This window comes from Rhinolophus hipposideros, assembly GCF_964194185.1.
Source record: "Rhinolophus hipposideros genome assembly, chromosome: X".
Classification (NCBI taxonomy): domain Eukaryota; kingdom Metazoa; phylum Chordata; class Mammalia; order Chiroptera; family Rhinolophidae; genus Rhinolophus; species Rhinolophus hipposideros.
The window spans coordinates 76,178,322-76,185,595 of record NC_138046.1 but is presented as its reverse complement, the minus strand read 5'-3'; the positions used below and the strand labels follow the sequence as shown (position 1 = coordinate 76,185,595).

Genomic DNA, 7,274 nt, shown 5'->3' with positions numbered 1-7,274 from the left:
TTCACAGCAGGCCCGAGACTAATAAAATAATTAATGAGCGATCTCTGATAGGAAGGATCTGGAAAATAATTTTCCAATGATAGAAAAAAAATGGGGCTGCTTGTTAGGGGAAAAAGGAATATAATACAATTTTATATTTTTAATTGCAAAATTTCTACTTACTTTTAAAGTAATAATTTGAAAGAATTCTGTTTTTAGGCTCAGACCTTAAAGCTTAGAGGAGACTATTAGAATTTGCCAAGTACTTGCCCATGTTTTCCTTTCTCTTTGGCCAGAAGAGTTTTCAAACAAAATTACAGATGTGCTTTTTCATCGGCTAAAAGTTATTTAAACATTTCCAACTTCCAGTAGGTATCCTCATTTACTTGAAGGGTTTTAAAGTTCCTAACTTTAGCTATAGACTTCTGATTCCCTTAAATTTACTAAATTATATTTATTGAACTTAATTTGTGTTTTTTTGTTATTATTAATATCTGTTTTTGCATGAAATATGAGTTTTAAAATCTTAAAGTTTTTGTAACACTTTACCATCAGCCTTATCATATAGAAGCATAGATATTAGTCCATAGCATATAAACTACTAAGATGTAGATTGGGACACTTCTACAAGTTGTATGACTATTATGGTACACTAAGACAATAGCATCTTTAGTTTAAAACAATTATAATTTGGCTTTTTATATTTTAATTTAATACTTCAGGCTTCTCTCACCTTAGAAAGCTCACTAATGTTGGTTATGCTTATAAAAGTAATTTATTAAAAATAATTTAAAAGTTGATAAATGTCTCATGCTACCTATATGAGACTAGAGCTTATTTTCAAATAAAGATAGATCAGTTTTTTGGTGTAATACAACTGTCCCAAAATGAGGGTTGATTAGAAAAAAAATCACCTTTCATTGAGAAAATAGTGGCAACCTGTCAAACAGGTTGTGTGTCAGAAACCAACATCTTCACTAATAAAAATATTTAGCTTAGTAAACTGATACCATTTTAATCACAAGCTAAAGGTAAATGCTGGATTTTTAAGATGCTCATAGAGAAATGATTCTCTTAACTTTGCATCATACTAGGGTCTCCTCCTATCTTTTTGTTTTGTTTTGTTTTTGGCTTTCATCCACTCACTTAGAGTCTTACATAGCAGATTGTTTTATAATAAGCACTATATAACCCTCCAAACTGTTTTCCTTTATTATTAATTACTTAAAACACGTGGGCCATACTGAAGCTTGTTTAAATTTAGACATATCTAAAGTGTGATGAAAAAGTTAAGACTAGTTTTATTGAATCTTTGAACTGTACATATGAATGCTCTGATGAAATAGTAGAACTCGAGTGGATTTTGTTTTGGGGAATTGGCAATCTGTGCCATTGTTGTTACTAACTATATATCCCTTTAAGAGGTTAAATGAATAAACAGCTGTACAATAAAGGAGTTAGTCTGAAAATGCTTCATAGTGTACAGCAAAGAAAGAGTGCAAGAAGGAAGAGAGAAAAGATCCACTGGAGAAAAATCATTAAGAAGTTATCTTTTGGGGGTGGGTGGGCAGCAGTACAGCAGCCAGAGCTGGAGTCGAAGCCAGAACCAGGGTGGCTGCGAAGAATGGGTGCTGGCGCAGTAATGAGGCAACCAGTGGGTCCGGAAGCCTAAGCCTTTGTAAAGCCGGCAATGCCAAGTCTCAATGGTCGCGATGCCGAAAAACGATTAACATGCCAAAACCATCAGCTCTCAGAGTGTACGTGCAGAGGTCCCTGTCCCGAGACACTATTGCCATTCACTTCTCGGTGGGGAGGAGGAGGAGGAGGAGTTCAGGGAGCATCTTGAGGGCTGGACAATTAAAACATTGGAACGGGGCTTGAAGCCAAGGAAGACCTCTATCTTGAACCTCAGGCTGGCCATGACCCTGCTGGCCCTGAGGCCCAGTCCATCCTGGTAGATGGACTGTCTAGGTCCCCTGCCATTTTGCTCCTCTCCAAGAACACTGTAAAGCTGTTGGAGGCCCCTCATCCAACAGTGCAAGTATTAAGTACAGTGTCATTAGCTCTGTCCCAAAGGTCATCATAATCAAGGTCCTTAGCTAGTCCTCCCAGTGTGTCATCCCTTTCTGAGTGGAAAACCAGTTCTTCCTCTCCATTGTTCTCTTCTTCCAAATCTCTTGTCCTCTCATCCAGTGCCTCATCCTCCACACTTTCCACTGCAAAACCCTTCATGAGCCTTGTGAAATCCCTGTTGACTGAAGTGGAGACAAAGAACCCCCACACCCCGCAAGGCACAGGCACTTGATGAAGACTTTAGTTAAGTCTCTGCCCGCAGACACCTCCAGGCCAGGAGTCAGATACTGTGTCCTATAAACCACCTGACTCCAAGCTGAATTTACACCTGTTCAAGCAGTTCACACAGCCATGAAACAGAGGTGATGATTCCAAAACAGTACCTTCTTTCCCAGTGACTTCTCCCTCTGATACACATTCCTTTTTTTATTGTTAAAATTTATTGGGGTGACAATGGTTAGTAAAATTACATAGTTTTCAAGTGTACAATTCTGTAATACATGATCTATATATCACATTGTGTGTTCACGGTGTCAGATAATATGGTGATGGAAGGAGAACTGACTTTGGGTGATAAATATGCTCCTTTTTTAAAGTGTCTGAAATGGAAGCCAAAATCGAAGACATTCAGCAACACATTTCAGAAGTCATATCTGAACCTTTCAGCTCCTTAGTAAAATCATAGGGGAAGAAAGTGGCAGCCATAGACACAAAGCCTTATCTTCAAGTGCTTCAGAACTCTGTAATCTGTCCAGCTTGAACAGTCATTTGGAAAGCAATAACAACTACAGCATCAAGGAAGAGGAGTGTGATTCCGAGGGGGACAGTGATGGAAAGTGATCCCAGCATCCCCAAAAGTGACCACCCAAAGTCCACTGATGAGCCCATAAGAGAGGTGGAACTGAAAATTTCCCAGGTGAGCAGTCTAAAGGATTTGAGCCTGAAGACAAGTTCTCCAGTCCTTGAGAAATGTTCTTTGTCTGCCTTAGTGAGCAAAGAAGATGAAGAGTTTTGTAAACTGTGCACTGAGGAACTTGATTTGAAAATGGAAGGGGAGAGGAAAGTTGAAAAGCTCCTAGGTATGCCTCTCAAGCCAGAGATGCTGGCAGACAATGGTCCAGCTTTTGACAGGGACAAGAAGGTGGACTTGGCCATGCAGCATCCAGAGTTCCCAGTGAAGACACTGGGCTTCTTTATACTGTGTGTCTGCGCGCACCTAATCCTCTTCTCCTCTGTATGTGAGTGGACTCTTTCTGGGAATTGGCTAGGTATTCACGACTGCAGTTTCATGATTTGTTTTTTTTATACCACCAAATGCTCATAAATATCACAGACTACATAAAAATTAACAACACTGGAGCACAAGATCTCTGGATATCAAAGAATCATAAATAATAAAGGGATGGATGAATGAAATTTACAATGATGATCCAGAAACCTACCATGTGACTTTGACACATTCAGTCTTTGTTCGACTTGATGGTGGCATCTTAAGACATTCAAAACTGAACTTCATAGACATTACCCAGAGTAAGATTTTTACTGATATATCCCCTCACACGAGGGAAGTAAGAGAAAAAATAAACATGGGTGATTACATCAAACTAAAAAGTTTTTTCACAGCAAAGGAAACCATCAATAAAACAAAAAGGGATCCTACTGAATGGGAAAAGATGTTTGCCAATGATATATCCAATAAGGGATTAATATCACAAATCTATAAAAACCTCACTCAACTCAACTCCAAAAAAAACAAGCAACCCAATTAAAAAATGGGCAGAGGACTTGAGGAGACATTTTCCTATAAAGGACATACAGAAGGCAAAGAGACATATGAAGAAATGCTCAACCTCACTAGCCATCAGAGAAATGCAAATAAAAACCACAATGACATACCACCTCACCCCAGTCAAAATGGCTATTATCAATAAATCAATAAACAACAAATGATGCCGCAATGTGGAGAAAAGGGAATGCTAGTGCACTGTTGGTGGGATTGCAGATTGGTGCAGCCACTATGGAAAACAGTATGGAGATATCTCAGGAATCTGAAAATGAAACTACCCTATGATCCAGTAATTCCACTCCTAGGCATCTATCCAGAGAAATCCAAAACTCCAATTCAAAAATCTATATGCACTCCTATGTTTATTGCAGCACTAGCCAAGACTTGGCTATACGCAATAGCCAAGACATGGAAACAACCGAAATGCCCATCGGTAGATGACTGGATTAAGAAGCTGTGGTACATTTATACAATGGAGTATTATGCAGCCATAAAGAAGAAAGAAATCTTACCATTTGCAACAACATGGATGAATCTAGAGAGCATAATGTTAAGTGAAATAAGTCAGAAAGAGAAAGACAGGTACCATATGATCTCACTTATATGCGGAATCTAAAGAAAAGAATAAGTGAATGAACTAATCAGAAACAGTTTTGGGGACAAAAAGGAAAAACTGTGAGTTGTTAGATGGGCGGGGGGGATGAGGGGGAAGGTGACGGGATTAGCAAACAGTTGGTAACCACAAGATGGCCTCAGGGTTTTTGAAAATTAATTTGGGTAACGTAATCAATAATGTTGTAAAGATTTTGTAGGGTATCCGATGGACACGTGTCCCACTTAGGAGACCACCTCAGGGATACTGTACATGCCTGATCATGGCACTGTACACCAGAAGCTAAACAATAATGAATGCCAACTATAATTCTATATATATAATGTGATGGCTCGTTGCAAGGTCGGAGGGATAGTAGATGGGGGGAGGGGGGTTCACAGTGTGAGGGATATAAATGATGAACGTCTAAGTATTACCTTGTCTTGTACACCTGAAACTAAGAATTTTTTAAAAATCTATGAAAAATGCAGATCAAAAAAAAAATTAAAGTGAAACAGCAAGAAAAAAAAGACTTTCAAAGCTCAATAAAAATATATCCAGGAGGGCAAGCTACCATGAAACAAAACCAGAGGTCACCTACATCAACCAGAAAATCTATGACCTCTCAGACAGCAAGATTTATCTTGTATCTAAAAGTTTGGCTCAAAAACAAATCTGGAATAAAAAGTACCCCATTTATATCGAGCTTGGTCAACAAGATGACTTTATGTCCAAGGCCCAGACAGATGAAAAGATTTCTGGAGAAAAGCTACCAATTGAGTCAGCTGGGGTGTGAGGACCCTAAGAAGCCACCTATCCTCAGGAGGGAACAACATCTGACCAACAAGATCAGATATTGTATCTCTTTGAGAGAAATGGCTGAGAAAAAGAAGAGTGGTTTAGGAGAATTATTCTGGCTTCTAAGCTGAAGTTGGAAATCAAGAAGCCACCTGGTGTCTCTGGAAGTAAACTAGGGGTTTTGCCCTCACACAGCAGACACAGCAGTTCCTCGTGGCATCTGACCCACAGTTGCTGCAGCAGCAAAGGCAATGTGGAGGAGATTATATGTCAGCCAAAGCAGAAGGAGCTGGTGGGCAGTGTGCGACAGAAGATGCTCCTGGACTACAGTGTGTTCATGGCCAGGTGTGTCCCCTAGGGTAACTGAAGCCCCCAGAGGAGCCCTGTGCAGAGTGTGGAAAGCAGCCCCGCAGCTGGGAAAAGGGTCCCAGAGGCTCCACCCTGAGGAGGAAGAACGGGAAGCCTGGGTGAACGCATTGCTTGGAAGAATGTTTTGAGACTTCTTAGGAGAGGAGTACTGGTCTAATGTGGTGTCTAAGAAAATCCAAATGAAAAAGCAAAATAAAACTCCCCTACTTTATGAATGAGCTAACTCTGATGGAACTTGTCATGGTTGTAGCTGTGCCCCAAATCCTTCAGGTTTCTAGCCTTATGTTGATCACCAAGGAAATGTCTTACAATGGTTCCTTTCTGATGACTGTAGAGACCAAAATGAATTTGACCAAGCCAGGTAAGGAGTTTGTTGAAATCCTGAAGGTTGGAGAAATTGTCAAAGAAGATTGCAGGTCCAGGGCATGCTGTCTGGTGACAACGATGAGGAGCTCTCCAGTGCTGGCTTGCTGACTCCTTCAACAATGACAATGAACCAGAGGCCAGCACAGGAGACAAACCGCTTCTCCCAGGGGCTGAAGCGTAAGTTGGCGGTCATCAAACCAGTAAGACTATGAAGTTTGTTGATAAAATTATCAAATCAAAATATTTCCAAAAAGCAACAGAGACAGAGTTCATCAAAAAGAAGTTTGAAGAAGTCTCCCATACACCCCTGCTGCTGACTGTAGAAATACAAGAATGTAGAGGAACCTTGGCAGTCAGCATTCTACCTCCCCAACTGACCAAATATGGTATGGTTTCCAGAAGCCATCGTATGTAGAGCTGAAACCTCTGCCAAAACTTGGAGAGAGAGAAGTGACTTTAGTTCATGTGAAGACTAGATAGAGAAGAAACTGGAGCAAGAGTTTTATAAAGTTTTCTCATCCCTTGCTCCACTTCTGCCCTCCTGAAAGACTCACTTGTGAAGGCTGCTGATCAGCTGTGATGGGTGAAGATTTGACGTTTCCAGTATTATGAGATCTAGCTCAAGGCGTGGGGTTCTTGGCTGCCATCTGTGCTGTAGCACTAGCCTTTCCTTCTGCCACAGCTTCTGTCCTCTGCCTGCCAGTGCCCATTCCACTGTGAGGTGTCATTCCACATGTCCAGCAACTGGTGTCTGCATTGCCTACTGCAAAACTTTGACTCAGCAAAGGAGACAGGAAGAATCATCACAGTGGATCAAGAGGTTACAAGTGACTCACATCATGGCTGTTTTGTGTGTGTGTCTACCAGTTTTTGTGGCAGCAAAAGAACACATTAAGAACAAAGCTACAACTGGAAGGCTTCCACTTTTCTCCTCAACTCCAAAGCTTTTCCTCAGGCATCTAGATCACAAATGGAACATTTTCTCACTATAACAGTTTGTGTCATCCAGCCTTCCACACTCTGAGAATGTTAATGTGGTAGCATGTGGAGGGTGGAGAGTGGAATTCTGTGAACTATTTCATTCGTGATAAAGAGATATGCATAGCAACTTACTTTCCTTTATATTAAATTGTGCATTGTGGAAGAAAGTAGCAGTAGAACATGAACACAGACTATCAACTGGGGTTGGTACAGTGGGGTTTCTGAGAACATTAGGCAAAGCCATGAGATGGAACCATCCCAAGCCTTTCACCAGTGAGGTGCAATCACCTGATTCTAAAGAATGACAAATGGTTTCCGATATGAGCATAT

The 7,274-nt window shown here is 40.6% G+C and overlaps 1 pseudogene across 1 annotated transcript; it reads left to right on the top strand.

Moving 5' to 3' along the window:
- Positions 1 to 1,669: 1,669 nt before the first annotated feature.
- On the top strand, positions 1,670 to 6,508 carry LOC308495061 (testis-expressed protein 2-like; annotated as a pseudogene). Its single transcript has 3 exons — positions 1,670 to 2,483; positions 2,649 to 3,534; positions 4,949 to 6,508. The product of its transcript is annotated as a testis-expressed protein 2-like (transcript).
- Positions 6,509 to 7,274: the final 766 nt, after the last annotated feature.